This window comes from Lytechinus pictus, chromosome 4 (genome assembly GCF_037042905.1).
Source record: "Lytechinus pictus isolate F3 Inbred chromosome 4, Lp3.0, whole genome shotgun sequence".
Taxonomy (NCBI): Eukaryota; Metazoa; Echinodermata; class Echinoidea; order Temnopleuroida; family Toxopneustidae; genus Lytechinus; species Lytechinus pictus.
The window spans coordinates 17,612,538-17,629,918 of NC_087248.1; the positions used below are offsets into that span (position 1 = coordinate 17,612,538).

Consider the following 17,381-nt stretch of genomic DNA (forward strand, 5'->3'; position numbering starts at 1 on the left):
ATAATCATTATTTATATACAAATAACCATTATTTATTAAATAATGCCATTATTTATTAAATAATGCCATTATTTATTAAATAATGGAAAACTCGCTATAACATGCAAATGTGGGACCGCCCATGATATGAATATTCATGATGCGATTTCCTTTTTCGTGATTTTTCTTCACAAATTTTTGTCCATTTCCTCTTCATAATGACATTTCTTGAAGCAATTTTCTAGGGATATGGTCTGATTGTAATATTCTTCATTTTCTATATAACTTCGTCTTCGTAGAAATATCAAAAAGTGTAATTTTATACGATTTTTCCTACAGTTCACAATCCCCATAGGCGCGCGTGTACGGTAGGGACAACCGGTGAATCGACGGAGTGCTCTTCATCGAAATACTACGTTGGTTGGTCCCCGGAAGTGGCGGGCGGAATTTAGCCCGAATCCTCGATGGAAGTCGATCAAGTGCATATGAGCTGAGAGAGTGAAATATCAGTGTACTTGTACAGGCCCTTCTACTTTTTATAAATATTTCTTGTTGCTTTTTTTGTTAAGTTAATTTTTCCTGGTGTAGAGATAAGTTTCAGTTCTAATAATGCACTTCAAATACATTTTGGAGTGTCTGTTTGAGGCGTTTGGGGCGATTTCACCCTGGCCCCAAAATGCTCGCAACGAAATTACGGGGGCATGATGACCCCTAAATTTTTGAAAACTTATTTTTCTATTGAAAATTATCTCAAAATTCACCAAAAGTGTGCACGAAAGCCTTCGTATTTCACTTTTAAAACTCCAAAAAGTGCCCAAATGACAAGCTTGGTCGCTTCGCTGTGTCGCATTCAACTTGAGAACGTTTACGCGTCTGCTTCGATATATCCCCCCCCCCCTCCTCCGAAAGAAATTCTGTATACGGCCATGCTCTAAAGAGCCTGGCACATTGATTTATGTATACTTTCATTTTCATTATTTTTATCACATTATCATCATGGCCTTACGCAGAATTTTTTCCGGGGGGGGGGGGGGTGGGGGGAGCAGGACGCGCGTAAACTTTCTCATAAAAATCTTGAAAAAGCGAAGCGACCAAGCTTGTCATTTGAGCTTGGTCGCGTCGCTGTCTCGCTTTCAAGATTTTTTTGAGAAACTTTACGCGCGTCCTAGCTGCCCCCCCCCGGTAAAAATTCTGTGTAAGGCCATGATGATAATGTGATAAAAATAATGAAAATGAAAAGTACATATAAATCAATGTGCCATATGCTCTTTTGAGCATGGCCGTTCACAGAATTTCTTTCGGGGGGTGGGGGCAGACGCGCATAAACGTTCTCAAGTTGAAAGCGAAGCGACCAAGCTTGTCATTTGGACTTGGTCCCGTGGCTGTCTCGCTTTCAAGATTTTTTTGAGAAAGTTTACGCGCGTCATGCTCCGGCCCCGGCCCCCCTGGAAAAAATTCTGCGTAAGGCCATGTTGATAATGAGATAAAAATAATGAAAATGAAAGTATACATAAATCAATGTGCCAGGCTCTTTAGAGCATGGCCGTATACAGAATTTCTTTCGGAGGAGGGGGGGGGGGGATATATCGAAGCAGACGCGTAAACGTTCTCAAGTTGAATGCGACACAGCGAAGCGACCAAGCTTGTCATTTGGGCACTTTTTGGAGTTTTAAAAGTGAAATACGAAGGCTTTCGTGCACACTTTTGGTGAATTTTGAGATAATTTTCAATAGAAAAATAAGTTTTTAAAAATTTAGGGGTCATCATGCCCCCGTATTGTCGTTGCGAGCATTTTGGGGCCAGGGTGAAATCGCCCCAAACGCCTCAAACAGACACTCCAAAATGTATTTGAAGTGCATTATTAGAACTGAAACTTATCTCTACACCAGGAAAAATTAACTTAACAAAAAAAGCAACAAGAAATATTTATAAAAAGTAGAAGGGCCTGTACAAGTACACTGATATTTCACTCTCTCAGCTCATATGCACTTGATCGACTTCCATCGAGGATTCGGGCTAAATTCCGCCCGCCACTTCCGGGGACCAACCAACGTAGTATTTCGATGAAGAGCACTCCGTCGATTCACCGGTTGTCCCTACCGTACACGCGCGCCTATGGGGATTGTGAACTGTAGGAAAAATCGTATAAAATTACACTTTTTGATATTTCTACGAAGACGAAGTTATATAGAAAATGAAGAATATTACAATCAGACCATATCCCTAGAAAATTGCTTCAAGAAATGTCATTATGAAGAGGAAATGGACAAAAATTTGTGAAGAAAAATCACGAAAAAGGAAATCGCATCATGAATATTCATATCATGGGCGGTCCCACATTTGCATGTTATAGCGAGTTTTCCATTATTTAATAAATAATGGCATTATTTAATAAATAATGGCATTATTTAATAAATAATGGTTATTTGTATATAAATAATGATTATTTGTATATAATGGCAAACTGTAAAAATTGTTTATAAATAATGATTAATGGGATATTGAAACAAAATTATTATTTATAAATAATGAAGTAGATATTTCATTATTTAACAAATAATCTTTATTTATAAATAATGGAAAACTCGAACATTAAATAATGATTATTTATAAATAATGAGAATAATGGTGCACTCGAAAAAATTATTTATAAATAATGAAGTAGACGTTTTCATTATTTAACAAATAATCATTATTTATAAATAATGGAAAACTCAACAAATTATTTATAAATAATGAAAAACAAATAATCATTATTTATAAATAATGAAAAACAAATAATCATTATTTGTAAATAATGAAAAACAAATAATCATTATTTATAAATAATGAAAAACCAATTATCATTATTTATAAATAATGAAAAACAAATAATCATTATTTATAAATAATGAAAAACAAATAATCATTATTTGTAAATAATGAAAAACAAATAATCATTATTTATAAATAATGAAAAACAAATAATCATTATTTATAAATAATGAAAAACAAATAATCATTATTTGTAAATAATGAAAAACAAATAATCATTATTTATAAATAATGAAAAACAAATAATCATTATTTATAAATAATGAAAAACAAATAATCATTATTTATAAATAATGGAATGTCGAACTATTATTATTTACAAATAATGAAGTATTACTTGGAATTATATATAAATAATTAGAAATGATATTTTATATAATAGTAGTTATTTACAAATAAAATGTAAATTATATATAAATAATAGTTATTATTTAATAAATAATGATTATATAACAAATAATTGTTCTATATAATATTGGTACATTCGGCGCCTCATACAAAACAAGTCGTTGAAAAATTAAACAGGCAGTTGAAAACAATATTATCTACATGCACATCAAATCAATCTGAGAGGAAACGGGAGAGGGAGGAAGAGCGGGGGGGGGAGGGGGCGGGGGAGGGGGCGGGAGAGAAAACTAAATAAAGAGAGAGAGAATGACAAAATTAAAACATAGAGGCACTGCCCGGATTTGAACCGGGGATCTCCTGTTTACTAGACAGGCGCTTTAACCGCTAAGCCACAGCGCCACTTCGTTTGTCTGAATGCATATTTACTTAATTAATTTAATGAATTTAACATGGGTTGAATGTTGATTTTCAAATATGAAATCTTTGCTTTATTTTCATATTAACAAAAGCTAGAAATTATGTTAATTTTTAATAAAATTTTCATGAGTTACACCTCCTCAAAAAAGTCGTTTAAATATTCAAAATTAAAATGAATTAACACGCATTTAAAACAATGAGATCGAAAGACAAAATAAGAATATAGAGGCACTGCCCGGATTTGAACCGGGGATCTCCTGTTTACAAGACAGGCGCTTTAACCGCTAAGCCACAGCGCCACTTCGTTTGTCTGAATGCATATTTACTTAATTAATGTAATGAATTTAACATGGGTTGAATGTTGATTTTCAAATATGAAATCTTTGCTTTATTTTCATATTAACAAAAGCTAGAAATTATGTTAATTTTTAATAAAAATTTCATGAGTTACACCTCCTCAAAAAAGTCGTTTAAATATTCAAAATTTAAATGAATTAACACGCATTTAAAACAATGAGATCGAAAGACAAAATAAGAATATAGAGGCACTGCCCGGATTTGAACCGGGGATCTCCTGTTTACAAGACAGGCGCTTTAACTGCTAAGCCACAGCGGCACTTCGTTTGTGTAAGTTTAAAATTACTTAATCAAATTAATGAATTTAAGATGGGTTGAACTTATATTTTCAAATATGAACTCTTTGCTTTATTTTTATAGTAACAAAAGCTAGAAATTATATTAATTTTTTAATAAAATTTTCATGAGTTACACCTCCTCAAAAAAGTCGTTTAAATATTCAAAATTAAAATGAATTAACACGCATTTGAAACAATGAGATCGAAAGACAAAATAAGAATAATGAGGCACTGCCCGGATTTGAACCGGGGATCTCCTGTTTACAAGACAGGCGCTTTAACCGCTAAGCCACAGCGCCGCTGTGTTGATGTACGTCAGTAATTACTTAAAGAAAAACATTGAATCAAAGTGAGGATTTTCAAATTTGAACTGATTTGTGTTATTTCCATTTTGATAGATAACTAGAAATTAATTTAATTTCTTTATCACCTGTTTATGAAATTTTGATCTTGACAATTCATTGGTTTATCCAACTTGATACAAACAGTTCAGTTTCCACGGTTACAGTATATTCAGTTTGATACATGCAGTCCACTTGGACATTCACCTGGTTAATCTTCTTTCTACCTATAGTGTTAGGCTGTTGCATACGGTATCTTATTCATTTTCAGTATCAACGATTTCAAATATAATACAGGCTTATATTTTCTGTGCGAATGGAGGTTGTTGATCTTATCGAATTTAGAACTATGAAATTAAGAACAATTGATATTTTACTGTCATGATTATACCATGTATACTATCAATGATTTCCGAGTTAGTCACCCAAAACAAGTCGTTGAAAAAATTAAACAGGCAGTTGAAAACAATATTATCTACATGCACATCAAATCAATCTGAGAGGAAACGGGAGAGGGCAGGAAGAGCGGGGGGGGGGGGGGGGGGGGCGGGAGAGAAAAAGAAATAAAGAGAGAGAGAATGACAAAATTAAAATATAGAGGCACTGCCCGGATTTGAACCGGGGATCTCCTGTTTACTAGACATTGCTCATTGCTTTATTTCCATATTAACGAATAACATTAAAATGTATCAATGTATTTTCTTCATGAAATTTACATTATGAATATCATCGGCTTATGTTTCCTAGCTCAAGCAGTCCACTTGATTATTCATCTGATTAATTTTTTTCTACGTGTTGGATGCTATCGCATATGATATCTATTCATTTTTCTATGTCAAATGGAAAAAAATCTATAGGCTTATATTTTATCTGATAAAAGTAAAATTGAATCGATTGAATCACGGACCTACTATTAAAAAGAAATGATATCAAATTCTCTGTGATGATGTTGCGAAGAAGAAATGATACATCTTATATCTAGTTGTATCTATAGCACGATATCTTTCATAACTTAAAAATTATTCCTCCACAAAACAAGTCGTCAAAAATATATCCAAACTTAAAATGAATAAACAAAAGTTTTTAAAAAAAATCATGTAATTGTACCGAGCGGAAGAGAGAGGTCAGAGGCGAAGAAAGTAAAGGAGAAAGAGAGAGAAACAGAGAAGAGCCAAAAAAAGTAGGCACTGCCCGGATTTGAACCGGGGATCTCCTGTTTACTAGACAGGCGCTTTAACCGCTAAGCCATAGCGCCGCTGCGATTGAAGTCGTCGATAATTGCTAAAATACAATGATTGAATCAAAGGAGGGTTTGATGTGGATTTTAAATTTTAAAATCATTGCTTTATATCCATACTGATGAATAAGCAGAAATTAATTTAACTTCTTGATGAAGTTTCGATCACGACCATTCAATGGCTTATCCAACGGAAGTTTTATACAAGCAGGCTACTTCATTACTCACCTAATTGATCATGTTTGTGTCTGCCTGCCTGCTGTAGGCTATGTTGCATATTGCAGGGGCCGCGGAACGGTTTTCAAAGTGGGGGGGGGGGGGCTGAGCCAAAAGTGAGGGGGGGCTGACCATGCTAAAAATCACAATCATATTGTCAATTTTACGTTTTTTGTACACGGTTTTGGAAAAAAGTGGGGGGGGGGGCTGAAGCCCCCCAGCCCCCCGGTTCCGCGGCCCCTGTATTGTTTTTGTTGTTTTTTTTCATTCTATCCACTATTATCACATACAATACAAAACTATATGCCTATAATTTCTGTGCGAAATGGAAATTGAATCAATCAAATTAAGATACTATATCATGTATACTATATCCTTCATAGATTCCGATTTATTTCTCTAAAAATAAGTGGTCAAATATTCGATCTTAACAATAAATTGGAAAAAAATGTCATCGATAGTTGGGCTGCAGGAAGAGAGGGATGGGGGGAAGGAAACAAAAAAGGCACTACCCGGATTTGAACCGGGGATCTCCTGTTTACAAGACAGGCGCTTTAACCGCTAAGCCACAGCGCCGCTGACGATTGACAATTAACATCAATGCATACAAATCTTCTTATCTTCCAATTTAGCTTTCCCAAGATTAGTAGTCAATTTCAAATAACAAAACACGAGAAAATAATTGAAACAAATAAATTTCCTTGGGGGTGCTGCGTGTATTATTCTCCATAGGCAGCACCCCCAGGCATTCTGGAAGATGTATAAAAATGGAGAAACGGAACCAAAATGACCTTCATTTTGTAGTGATACCTTTTTTTCTTCCTTTTTTTTTGCATTTCAAATTTCTCAGGTACCAATTTGACCTCCATTTTGTAGTGAAAACCTTTTTTTTTCTTTTCTTTTTTCTTTTCAAATTTACTCAGCACCCCCAGTAAAAAAATAATTCTCATGGCCCTTAGAGTGGAGAGAGAGACTAAAGAAAGAGAGGGAGAGAGAAAGAAAGACTAGAGGGGGAGAGGGGGAGAAAGGACAAAATAAAAAGAAGAAGGCGCTGCCCGGATTTGAACCGGGGATCTCCTGTTTACAAGACAGGCGCTTTAACCGCTAAGCCACAGCGCCTCTGTGATATTTGAAGTAATTACTTTAATAAATTATTAAATCAAACACGGGTTGAATGTGAATTTTCAATTTAAACTCATTGCTTTATTTCCATATGAACGAACAACATTAAATAAACAAAGATCAATTTATTTTCTTTATGAAATTTACATCATGAATACCATCGGCTTATGTTTTCCAACTCAAGCAGTCCGCTTGATTATTCATCTGATTAATATTTTTTTTTCTACGTGTTGTATGCTATCGCATATGATATCTATTCATTTTTCTATGTCAAATGGAAAAAAAAATCTATAGGCTTTTATTTTATTTGATAAGAGTAAAATTGTATCAATTGAATCATGGACCTACTATTAAGAAAATTGATATCAAATTCTCTGTGATGATGTTGCGAAGAAGAAATGATACATCTTATATCTTGTCGTATATATGTATATAGCACGATATCTTTCATAACTTAAAAATTATTCCTCCACAAAACAAGTCGTCCAAAATATATCAAAACTTAAAATGAATAAACCAAAGTTTTAAAAAATATCATGTAATTGTACCGAGCGGAAGAGGAGAGGTCAGAGGCGAAGAAAGTAAAGGAGAGAGAGAGAGAGAGAAACAGAGAAGAGCCAAAAAAAAAGTAGGCACTGCCCGGATTTGAACCGGGGATCTCCTGTTTACTAGACAGGCGCTTTAACCGCTAAGCCACAGCGCCGCTGCGATTGAAGTTGTCAATACTTGCTAAAATACAATGATTGAATCAAAGGAGGGTTTGATGTGGATTTTTAAATTTTTGAAATCATTGCTTTATATCCATACTGATGAATAAGAAGAAATTAATTTAACTTCTTGATGAAGTTTCGATCATGACCATTCAATGGCTTATCCAACGGAAGTTTCAGGCTACTTCATTACTCACCTAATTGATCATGATTGTGTCTGCCTGCCTGCTGTATAGGCTATGTTGCATATTGTTTTTGTTATTTTTTCATTCTATCCACTATTATCACATACAATACAAAACTATATGCCTATAATTTATGTGCGCAATGGAAATTTAATTAATCAAATTAAGATACTATATCATGTATACTATATCCTTCATAGATTCCGATTTATTTCTCCAAAAATAAGTGGTCAAATATTCGATCTTAACAATAAATTGGAAACAATGTCATCGATAGTTGGGCTGCAGGAAGAGAGGGATGGGGGAAGGAAACAAAAAAGGCACTGCCCGGATTTGAACCGGGGATCTCCTGTTTACAAGACAGGCGCTTTAACCGCTAAGCCACAGCGCCGCTGACGATTGACAATTAACATAATATAACATCAATGCATAAAAATCTTCTTATCTTCCAATTTAGCTTTCCCAGGATTAGTTGTCGATTTCAAATAACAAAACACGAGAAATTGAAACAAATAAATTTCCTTGGGGGTGCTGCGTGTAATATTCTCCATAGGCAGCACCCCCAGGCATTCTGGAAGAAGTATAAAAATTGAGAAACGGAACCAAAATGACCTTCATTTTGTAGTGATATCCTTTTCTTTTCTTTTTTTTTTTGCTTTTCAAATTTCTCGGGTACCAATTTGACCTCCATTTTGTAGTGAAAACCTTTTTTTTTCTTTTTTCTTTTCAAATTTACTCAGCACCCCCAGTAAAAAAATCATTCTCATGGCCCTGAGAGTGGAGAGAGAGACTAAAGAAAGAGAGGGAGAGAGAAAGAGAGACTAGAGAAAGAGAGAGGGGGAGGGGGAGAGAGGGGGGAAAGGGGGAGGGGGAGAAAGGACAAAATAAAAAGAAAAAGGCGCTGCCCGGATTTGAACCGGGGATCTCCTGTTTACAAGACAGGCACTTTAACCGCTAGGCCACAACGCCACTGTGCTTGTGAACATTAATAATTAATAAAATCATTGAAAACATTGAATCATCTAAAACAGATTGAATGTGGTTTGTCAAATTTGAACTCATCGCTTTATATTCATATTGATAATTAATTAGAAGACAATTTTATTTCTTTATGAGAGTTTGATCTTGACAATTGATGGTCTTATCCAATGTCTGACACATTTATCTAAACCCGGGTTGTTGCAATTTGATTGTCTTTTATCCGTCCATTGTTCATTTTAATTTGTCTACCTGTCGTAAGCCATCGTATATGGTATTATTCAGTTTTCATTCCATTAAGTAAATACGTATAAAAAAACTATATATTTTATGAAATGACAATTGAAATTTGGTTAATCGAATGAAGAGGGATTACATAAATATTCAATCTGAGAGAGAGGGGAAGAGGGGGGGGGGGTGAGAGCCAGCGAAAGAAAGAATGAACAGAGAATGACAAAATAGAAACAAAAAGGCACTGCCCGGATTTGAACCGGGGATCTCCTGTTTACTAGACAGGCGCTTTAACCGCTAAGCCACAGCGCCACCTTGCAGTTTTAAACGGGTACGCCAGGCTGAAGATATTTATGATTTGAACAAATAGAGCAAAATCAGACAAAAAAAGGCCCACTGAAAATTCCTTCAAAATCTGACAAGGAAGAACAATATTATGACATTTAAAGTTTTGCATTTTTTCGGTAAAACAGCTCTTTACATGTCTTCATCATGTTCATGAATATGCAATGGGCAAGCTGATGATGTCATAATCCTGACTTATTCTTTTGTATATATTTTATTTTATGTAATTATATTTATTCAATTTTTGTGCACCAAGAATGAGAAAAGCATTGATGGACAGCTTAGTTAATGCGCAAGATATTCCTTGCTGCAACTTATTTTTTCATACGACGGAGACATCCGGTGCACTGGCATGAAAATACTACATAATTTTAAAAGGATAGTGGGGACATAACGTCATCAGCGCACTTCATGTATATTCCTGATGTGTGCATATCTCACTAATGCCAATCTTTTAAATTCTATAATTTCGTAATTTTTTTAATAAGAATTTAATGAAATTTTCAGCATTTTGCTTGTTTTATTTCCCCTCTTGATTCCAATCAACTGTCCAATGGTAATTTATTCCAATTCAGTGTTGTCAACTTTCTGTTTCCATTTACAACTATAAATAGATTTATTAAGTCTGTATGAAAATGCTCCATTGTTCTTTTCATATACCCCGTATGCTCAACAGCAGCCTACTGTGAACAGGACCCCCCCCCTCCCAATTTATTCCAATTCAGTGTTGTCAACTTTCTGTTTCCATTTACAACTATAAATAGATTTATTAAGTCTGTATGAAAATGCTCCATTGTTCTTTTCATATACCCCGTATGCTCAACAGCAGCAGCCTACTGTGAACAGGATCCCCCCCCCCCCCCATTGGCATCCCATACTTGGCATTCCCATGATTCTCTTTGTCCGGTTGTTTTTTCCTCCATGTGTAAAGCTGAAGTAAGACCGAAGTTTGAAGTCATCTTTTACCGAATTTGACATTGATGAACGATACAGGAGTTGGAGAGGGAACGCACACTAATCCCTTCGCTTCTGGCCCGATATCTATAAATATACCTCCATAATCAACAACCCCGCCCCTTTTTCCTCGCCACAAACCAGAATCAAACGTTGTTTTAATCTTTATTCCCAGTGATATACCACAGAGATAGGAGAAACAGCTGATTTTACCACTTCTGTGGTATAATATCACGTTTCAAGATGAAAAAGATATGTCGTCATTGTTATACAAAATGAGTGGGTATTATACCTACCCATCTTTTCATCAAGTAGGGGCGGCGTAAGGGAGTTTTGAATTGATGGGCGGCCGAGGGAGGCAACTTATTTGTCCTCTCATTCTATTTAACGCTAAAGGACCAATATTTATATTTTCAAGCTCTTGTTTCCCTTCTCTTTCATTTTCTTTCTCCTTTTTATTTTTGTTTCATCGATCGGCACTACTTGAAAAATCATTGGGCGACAGTCCAATGCCCCCGTGTAGAACCGCCTCTGTCATCGAGGAGCTAAATAGCTACTAAGTCAAATTTGATGAATGGTTAAATTCTGGGAATGTGTTATTCATTGCATTTTTTCCATTCTCCTTTACCCCCTCCCCCTCCCCCACGGCCCCGAGAATCATTTCCCAACGGTTAATGATAACCCTTTTTTCAATAATTAAGGCCTATATGGTAAATGAACTATTTTTGTGTGGGGGAGGGGTGCAGTATTTCTTGGTCAATCATTCTCAATAGATTTCCCCTTTTCTGTCGTCCATTTTTTGCATACACAAATATGTTTATGTTTGCATTTACTTATAATATTTCTTTTTGTGTACGTATCGTATTAAAAGAAACAAAATGATAATAAATATTGGTTGGAGCCCCCTTGGAACCTAGCAAAGCTTGGTTGTTTTGACCATGGACCCTATGTTTTGACCAATATGACTGAACATTATTCAGTATGTTTGATAAATAATAATTATTGTTTTCTGGGGTTGCCACGCAGTCAAGCTTAGCTTATAGTAGCAACCCCTGCAACCTTCTAACAATCGATATATATTAATAGAAAATGCAATTATGTTCAATGTTTTGCTTGTCAGTTATACGTATATTATTATTGTATATTTCTTTGTTAATGTGTTTATGAAAAAGTGTTGCAGAAACCAATAAATAAAAAATGAAAAACATTCATGCCCCTCCAAATGAACTAGAATTGCGTTTTCCAGGTCAGAACCCCCCCCCCCCTCTTCCCCTCTAGTTCTTTCCTTGAAAAGGAAGATAGTCCCGTTGGTAGGGTCCACGGTCCCCCCCGGGGGGGGGCACTTTCATTGACGAGTGGATACCATGCGCGACCATGTAGTCCGGGTTATAACTGAGCAAGGTGCCACTTGGAGAAGGAGAAATTTTCATATAGTGCCTCTAGACCAGTTTTTTACGCTGAATATGAATATATGAGGTAAACAGGCTGTATCCTGAAAATTAACCTGTGAGGGCGCTTTTTTCAAAATGGCCGCCATATTTTCCGAGAATTTGAATTTTTGTACATAGATTTTGACATAAGCATTCAATTGCCATAAAATTAGTGTCATATAAAAGCCAAATAAATTTCCTACAATTTGGTACTATTTACAGGGGATAAGTAGGTCATTTGGCTGAGATTTTAAGTAGAAAACTGCATTTTTTGTAATTTTTTCCAAAAAATTAAAAATTTTACAAATACATGATTTTACATAATTCTATGAAAAATTATTCAATTACCTTGAAATGTTCCTGAAAACTTTATTGATATACTATTATCATGCGGATGAAATTCCAACTCTGTATCATTCTTTTTAGCAAATTTATAAGGTATCAAACTTGAATACTTCAATTTCAGAAATGTCGCTTTTTGTATGCATTTCCATAGATTAATACGTATAACATGTATAATACATGTATGTTTAATAATGTATAGTTAAAACTGAAATGCTATTATCTCCGCTAGTTAATCACTTGCAGAGTTAAGAGTAGGCTTTTCTCTATCAGCTACATAAAACAAAATGTTGGCACATCGAAGCCTAACATTTTCAGGGGGTGGGGGTGTCGAAGTCCTCCCCCCCCCCCCCGTTGCTATATCATGTTGTTGTATATTGCCTATTTGTTAGAAAAATAACTGTTTTTTGGAGCACCCATTGAGGCAAAAGGCATTTCTGTTATACAGTACATCCACTTTAATTACTTTAAAACCACTTGGAGAGGAAAAGAGTAGGCTTTGTTCTACCAGCTACATCAAAAGAAGTAGCACATCGAAGCCTACCCCTCTCGGGGGGGGGGGGCTGTGGAAGTCACCCCTTCCCTTTTGCCTATTGCTAATTTATTTGGAAATTCACAATTTTGGACCCAACATTGAGGCAAGAAAGTGTTTGTGCTTTATTATTTATTTTATTGATTTGAAAGAGAAGAGTTTGTTTTACCAGCTACATAAATAAGCGCAGCCCATCGAACGCTAGCCCTCTCAGGTGCTGTCTAAGTCACCACACCCCCCCCCCTCCTCTATATCATGTATATTGCCTATTTATTGGCAATTTCACCATTTTGGATCACCCATTGACATGATTGAGGCATAAGGGCATTTCTACTATATATCATACAGCCAATTTTATTTTCTTGCTATTACTTGGAGAGGAAAGCATGGGCTTTGGTATATCAGCTACACATTATTAAGAAGCGCTTGCACATCAAAACCTAGCCCTATCAGGAGCTGTCTTAGTCAACCTCTCCCCCTCTATATTATGTTTATTGCCTGTGTATTGGAAATTACACCATTTTAAATCACACATTGAGGCAAAAGGGCATTTTTACTATATAGTACAGCCAATTTTATTTTCTTGCAATGACTTGGATAGGAAAGAGTAGGCTTTGCTCTATCAGCTATATATAAACAAGTGTTGGCAAATAAAAGCCTACCCCTCCGGGATGCAGTTGAAATCACCCAATCCCTTTTTCATTATCGCCTATTTATTGGAAAATTCACCATTTTGGAGCCCCCATTTATGCAAAAAAGCGTTCTGATATATAGTTCTATCACTTTTACTGCCTTGAAACCACTTAAGGAGGAAAGAATAGGTTTTGCCTTATCAGGCACATATAAAGAAGTGCCGGCAAATAAAAGCCTGCTCCCTTCAGGGGACCGTCGAAATTACTCCCCCCCCCCCCTCTTGAAATTCACCATTTTGGAGCCCCCATTGAGGCAAAAAGTAATTTCTGATATATAGTTCTGCCTTTTTTCACCCTTGAAACCACTTGGAGATAAAAGAATAAAGGCTTTGCTTTAAACAGCTACATATAAAGACATGCTCGAAAATAAAAGCATATCCCCATGAGAGGGCTGTTGAAATCACCCCGCCCCTTTTTCATTATTTCTTACTTATTTGAAAATTCACAATTTTGGAGCCTCCATTGAGGCAAAAAGGCGGTTCTGATATATAGTTCTGCCACTATTACCGCCTTGAAACTACTTGGACATGAAAGAGTAGGCTTTCCTCTATCAGCTATATATAAAGAAGTGGCTCTACTATATACCAGAAACACCTTTTTTGCCTCAATGGGGGCTCCGAAATGGCGAGTTTTCCAATGAATTGGCAAAAATCGTAAAAAAGGTTGGGTAACATCTATAGTCCCCTGAAGTGGGTCAGGCTTCGATATGGCACCATTTCGACATAATATAGCTGAAAGAGGGGAATCTACACTCCAAACTCTTCCTCTCCAAATGGTTTCAAGAAAATGAAATCGGGTGTTTATACAGCAGAAGTGCCTGTTGCCTCATTGGGGCCTCACAAATTTTGAATTTTCAAATAATTAGGCAATAATGCAAAAGGGGTGGGATGGTTTGACAGCAGCCCAGATGGGTAAGCTTCAATTTGCCAGCACTTCTTTATAGAGCAAAGCATATTTTTTCCTCCTTAATTGGTTTCAAGGCAGTAAAAGTGGCAGAACTATATATCAGAGATGCCTTTTTACCTCAATGGGGGCTCAAAAATTGTGAATTTTCCAATAAATAGGCAATAATGCAAAGGGGGAGGGGGTGATTTCGACAGAACCCAGAAGGGGGTAGGCTTTTATTTGCCAGCACATCTTTATAGCTGATAAAGCAAAGCCCATTCTTTCCTCTCTAAGCGGTTTCAAGTCAATAAAAGTGGCAGAACTATATATCAGAGACGCCTTTTTGCTTCAATGGGGGCTCCAAAATGGTGAATTTTCAACAAGTAGCCAAATACCGAAAATTAGTGGGGTAACTTTTACAGCCGCCTGAATGAGATAGGCTTCAATTTGCTAACACTTCTTTATATGGAGCTAATAGAGCAAAGCCTACTCTTTCCTCTCCAAGTCATTGCAAGAAAATATAATTTGCTGTACTATATACTAGAAACGCCCTTTTGCCTTAATGAGTGATCCAAAATTGTGAATGTCCAATATATAGTCAAATACCGAAAATTGGTGAGGTAAATTCTACAGCCCCCGAACATTCTGAAGGGGATAGGCTTCGATTTGCCAACACTTCTTTACAGCTGATAGAACAAAGCCTACTCTTTCTTCTCCGAGTCATTGCAAGAAAATAAAATTGGCAGTACTATAATAGTAGAAACGCGCTTTTGCCTCAATGGGTGATCCAAAATGGTGAAATATCCAATAAAATAAGCAATATACATGATATAGAGGAGGGGGGTTGACTTAGACAGCCCCTGGGAGGGCTAGGGTTCGACGTGCCAGCACTTATTTATATGTAGCTGGTAAACTCTACTCTACCCTACTCCTTCCTCTCTAAGTGGTCTCAAATCAATAAAATGGGGTGTAACAAAGCACAAACGCTTTTTGGCCTCAATGTTGTGTGAATTTTCAAATAAATTGGCAATATCAAGCAAAAGCTCCCCCTCCCCGAGAGGGGTAGGCTTCGATGTGCCACTTCTTTAGATGTAGCTGGTAGAAAAAAGCCTACTCTTTCCTCGCCAAGTGGTTTCAAAGCAATTAAAGTGGATGTACTGTATAACAGAAATGCCTTTTGCCTCAATGGGTGCTCCAAAAAACAGTTTTTTTTCTAACAAATAGGCAATATACAACAACATGATATAGCAACGGGGGGGGGGGGGGAGGACTTCGACACCCCCACCCCCTAAAAATGTTAGGCTTCGATGTGCCAACATTTTGTTTTATGTAGCTGATAGAGAAAAGCCTACTCTTAACTCTGCAAGTGATTAACTAGCGGAGATAATAGCATTTCAGTTTTAACTATACATTATTAAACATACATGATTGTATTATACATGTTATACGTATTAATCTATGGAAATGCATACAAAAAGCGACATTTCTGAAATTGAAGTATTCAAGTTTGATACCTTATAAATTTGCTAAAAAGAATGATACAGAGTTAGAATTTCATCCGCATGATAATAGTATATCAATAAAGTTTTCAGGAACATTTCAAGGTAATTGAATAATTTTTCATAGAATTATGTAAAATCATGTATTTGTAAAATTTTTAATTTTTTGGAAAAAATTACAAAAAATGCAGTTTTCTACTTAAAATCTCAGCCAAATGACCTACTTATCCCCTGTAAATAGTACCAAATTGTAGGAAATTTATTTGGCTTTTATATGACACTAATTTTATGGCAATTGAATGCTTATGTCAAAATCTATGTACAAAAATTCAAATTCTCGGAAAATATGGCGGCCATTTTGAAAAAAGCGCCCTCACAGGTTAATTTTCAGGATACAGCCTGTTTACCTCATATATTCATATTCAGCGTAAAAAACTGGTCTAGAGGCACTATATGAAAATTTCTCCTTCTCCAAGTGGCACCTTGCTCAGTTATAACCCGGACTAATGGGGTCTCGAAAAGCACCCTAAACACGTATTTTCCATATTCTGAAAATGCACCCCTTAACAAGTATTGGCGTCTGAAACCCTACCCTTAACAAGTATTGGAAACAAAACGACACTCTTGGCAAGTATTCCCTGAAATGACGGGCACGGTCCTTACTATTTGTAATAGGTTCATGCTATTACAGGCGTTGTCATTCACGACACAACAGAAAGATGAAATACAAGCTGACTTTATCGGTGACTTTTATATGGCGTTTTACGACATCCACTCGCCTTTTACGACCCAATCGTTGTTTAACCGTGACATTACGACGTTCCGTTGACATCGTTCAAACAATTCGGTTGCTCTATTAGGATAGCATTTATATCATGATAAGTAGCAATTTGAAGTGTGTTTAAGTGTTTGTATTTTATGATTATTTGCAGTGATTGCATATAATATGCAGTTAAATTCAGATCAGTGAAGAGCAGTGTGGCATGGGGGAGTCCCCTGGGTTAACTGATGACGTCATATCTTCACGACTGTGCTCAAGACTCGCATGAGATGATTTAGACCGTATCCAAATTGGGGCGTAGTAGGAAAGGGCAAGGGTGCATGTGTGGTGCTTTGCTTCGTATGTAGGTAAAGCAGATTACGGCATTTACGAACCGAAAATCTATAGATTAAAAAGGTACATAGTACTTCTAGTTGCCCTATTTTTTTCTTCAAACTTCAAATAAACTTTAGGCCCTATGCATATGTTAAAGTGATGGTAAACACATATCATGCCATGAGACATCGCCCCACCCCCAACAAATATAAGAAATTAACTTTAACGTTCCAGATTCCAAAATTGAAATAAACGAATAATATTTATCTCAATTTGTGCATTATTCGTTCTGGAACAACTTTACCTCTCTCATAAACAGGGTGTATCAGGTCACGGTCACACCGGCGGAAACTACTCCAGCACGATCAAAATCATAGCGTTATTTCCAATGAC

General features: G+C 36.1%; 11 non-coding genes across 11 annotated transcripts; all 11 read right to left on the reverse strand.

Moving 5' to 3' along the window:
* Positions 1 to 3,467: 3,467 nt before the first annotated feature.
* On the reverse strand, positions 3,468 to 3,540 carry TRNAT-AGU (transfer RNA threonine (anticodon AGU)). The gene has a single exon. It is a non-coding gene; the product is annotated as a tRNA-Thr (tRNA).
* Positions 3,541 to 3,784: 244 nt separating this feature from the next.
* Positions 3,785 to 3,857, reverse strand: TRNAT-UGU (transfer RNA threonine (anticodon AGU)). Its single transcript has one exon. It is a non-coding gene; the product is annotated as a tRNA-Thr (tRNA).
* A 244-nt stretch (positions 3,858 to 4,101) lies between these two features.
* TRNAT-UGU (transfer RNA threonine (anticodon UGU)) lies at positions 4,102 to 4,174 on the reverse strand. Its single transcript has one exon. It is a non-coding gene; the product is annotated as a tRNA-Thr (tRNA).
* Positions 4,175 to 4,419: 245 nt separating this feature from the next.
* Positions 4,420 to 4,492, reverse strand: TRNAT-UGU (transfer RNA threonine (anticodon UGU)). Its single transcript has one exon. It is a non-coding gene; the product is annotated as a tRNA-Thr (tRNA).
* A 1,224-nt stretch (positions 4,493 to 5,716) lies between these two features.
* On the reverse strand, positions 5,717 to 5,789 carry TRNAT-AGU (transfer RNA threonine (anticodon AGU)). The gene has a single exon. It is a non-coding gene; the product is annotated as a tRNA-Thr (tRNA).
* Positions 5,790 to 6,490: 701 nt separating this feature from the next.
* Positions 6,491 to 6,563, reverse strand: TRNAT-UGU (transfer RNA threonine (anticodon UGU)). The gene has a single exon. It is a non-coding gene; the product is annotated as a tRNA-Thr (tRNA).
* Positions 6,564 to 7,033: 470 nt separating this feature from the next.
* TRNAT-UGU (transfer RNA threonine (anticodon UGU)) lies at positions 7,034 to 7,106 on the reverse strand. The gene has a single exon. It is a non-coding gene; the product is annotated as a tRNA-Thr (tRNA).
* A 633-nt stretch (positions 7,107 to 7,739) lies between these two features.
* On the reverse strand, positions 7,740 to 7,812 carry TRNAT-AGU (transfer RNA threonine (anticodon AGU)). The gene has a single exon. It is a non-coding gene; the product is annotated as a tRNA-Thr (tRNA).
* A 510-nt stretch (positions 7,813 to 8,322) lies between these two features.
* TRNAT-UGU (transfer RNA threonine (anticodon UGU)) lies at positions 8,323 to 8,395 on the reverse strand. Its single transcript has one exon. It is a non-coding gene; the product is annotated as a tRNA-Thr (tRNA).
* Positions 8,396 to 8,900: 505 nt separating this feature from the next.
* TRNAT-UGU (transfer RNA threonine (anticodon UGU)) lies at positions 8,901 to 8,973 on the reverse strand. Its single transcript has one exon. It is a non-coding gene; the product is annotated as a tRNA-Thr (tRNA).
* Positions 8,974 to 9,452: 479 nt separating this feature from the next.
* Positions 9,453 to 9,525, reverse strand: TRNAT-AGU (transfer RNA threonine (anticodon AGU)). Its single transcript has one exon. It is a non-coding gene; the product is annotated as a tRNA-Thr (tRNA).
* Between the last annotated feature and the right edge of the window lie 7,856 nt (positions 9,526 to 17,381).